The sequence below is a fragment of the Miscanthus floridulus genome, chromosome 17, assembly GCF_019320115.1.
Source record: "Miscanthus floridulus cultivar M001 chromosome 17, ASM1932011v1, whole genome shotgun sequence".
NCBI lineage: Eukaryota > Viridiplantae > Streptophyta > Magnoliopsida > Poales > Poaceae > Miscanthus > Miscanthus floridulus.
The window spans coordinates 29136717-29139243 of NC_089596.1; positions in this window are offsets into that span (position 1 = coordinate 29136717).

Sequence of the window (2527 nt, forward strand, 5' to 3'; positions counted from 1 at the left end):
CGGAGTCTTTTCCACCTCCTTGCCTCTCTCAAAGCGACCACAAAGGTCACTTGAGCTTTCCACTAAGAAATCGAAGGGTGATACAAACTTCCCAAGGCTCTTCCACAAGATGGAAGCTCTAGGGCAACGCCTAGCCGGCTAGGGGCAAAGCCCCAAGAGTAATAGACGCAAAAACAACCAACTTGACGAAGAAATCAAGTGCTCAAGCTTTCCAAAGTGATGCTCTCACTTAATCCACTCTCCTTTTACTCAAAAACTAAGGGAATCGAAGATTGGAGCAAAGGGGGAATGAGAGGGGTGCTTTGGTTGCTTGGGAGCTGTTCAGCACGAAGTGAGTCAACTGTGAAATGAGTCCGTAACGGTTAGAAGTGAAGAGAGGAGTATTTATACTCCAAGTGAAAATCCAACCGTTCAGATCTACGTCGGGAGTCCCGACGCAGATCCCGGGACTTTCGACGTTAGCATAAAATACTGTTCCCAAAGGATCAGAAGTCCACGGGTGAAAGTCAGTGTCGGAACTCCCGGCAAACGTCGGGACTTCCGACGGTCGGAACTCCCGACGATCGTCGGGACTTCCGACGTGCACAGTTAATCAAACAGCCAGCACTGCTGAGGCCGGGACTCCCGGCTTGGGTCAGGTCAGTGTCGGAACTCCCGGCGAACGTCGGGACTTCCGACGGTCGGAACTCCCGGCGAACGTCGAGACTTCCGACATGCACAGACAGCGAGCAGTCAGAAGCACAGGTGCCGGGACCCCTGGCTTAGGTCGGGACTTCCGACTGTCGGGAGTTCTGACTTACGTCGGGACTTCCGACACCGAAAGTCACAGAAAATTATTCTATATGCTCGTGAAGTGCTAGAGTGACACAATTTTGATTTTATTTAAATGCTTGAGCACTCTATCTTCCTCAGACCAACCAAGCTTGCATCCCTCTTTATAGTGCGGCGGATCCTAAACTCAAAAACAAAATTAAAACCTTTGGAGATCGTTTTGAATTCATCCGCCTTTTACAACTTCAAGAATTGAGGGATACCATTTCATCTTTATCAACTCTTTGAATCTTTCATGGGACTAATAGCTGCAACATATCTCATTAAGATCACATTAGTCCCTAATTTGGATATCATCAATACACTAAAACCCACATATGGGGCAAATGCACTTTCAATCTCCCCCTTTTTGGTAATTGATGACAACCAACTTAGGCTTTTATAGGAATGAAAGAATTTAAAGCTTTTTGAACCCCAAAATTTATGGAGAGCTCCCCCTTGATGTATGCATGAATTTCAATTTCAATTGGACTCATGTATACATGCTTTGCATGCACCAAGACAAAAGCTCCCCCTAAATTTTGTAATCCGTGGGGTGCGACAAGTGTGTGTGAACAAGTATATAGACGTGAAAAGAGATGCAATATGACATGTTATTTCACACAAGTAAATATGATGGCCAAGATTTCAAAGTAGAAACTTGAAGCAATACATGGCCATACAAAAAACATTCATCATGACAGGTAGAGATAAGCACAAGCAAATAAGATAGATTAAAACATTACTTATCCTACAATCATCCATCACACACATATAAATAGATAGTTGTCCATCACACGGTTGCCACCACACGACAAAGTTCATACACGCTAAAGGTTTTAAAGTTCCAAAACATAAAGACCAACTAACTTATTACAATAAATCAAAGCCTAACACTCCCCCTTTGTCAACAAGTGCCAAAAGGGGTAGGCCTCACGAGAAACCAACTACTCATCATCGGAGTCATCATCATCGCCTTGGTCACTTTCCTCACCATCGTCGTCTTCTTCATCATCTTCTTCCTCTTGATATTCCTCATCGTCTTTAGTTGCTTTCCCTTTGCCATGTGGGCGTGAAGAAGCATCATCGTCGTACGCCGCACAAGCCTCATCATATAAAGCCAACGGATCACGAGGAGGCACAAATGGCGGCGGAGGAGAAGATACAATTCCTGCTTGCTGTTCCAATCGATATAGCCTCTCTTGCATGTTGTGCTCACGCTGAGCACTAGCACAACACTGTCCAAACATGTAGGTCATGAGAAACTTGAACTTGCTGGGCTTCTTTCCGGAGGAGGACGAAGAGAGGGGCTCGTCACTGGATGACCTAGCAGCAGCAGCAGCACCACCACCACCACCACGGCGAGAGCGAGAACCCGAAGGACCTTTCCCTGGGGCACGGGCTGCCCTAGCTTTTTCTTTGAGTTCTCGAGCGGCAACGATAGAGGTTTTGTTGGATATCTTGAGGACCTTATGCTCAGAGTCATAGGGAAAACGGATGCCAGACACATGCTCTATGATATGCATGATGTACGGTGCATAGGGCAGATGCTTCACCGGATCCTCAAAAGCATCATGAATCTTATACCAGATATAGCGGCTGATGGAGAACTTCTCAAACTCATCTCCAAAACGCTGAAGCACCTTCTGGGAATCATCACGAAGAAAGGTGGAGTCACCTACCTTCGGATACAATATCTGTCTCAGGATGTTGTTCA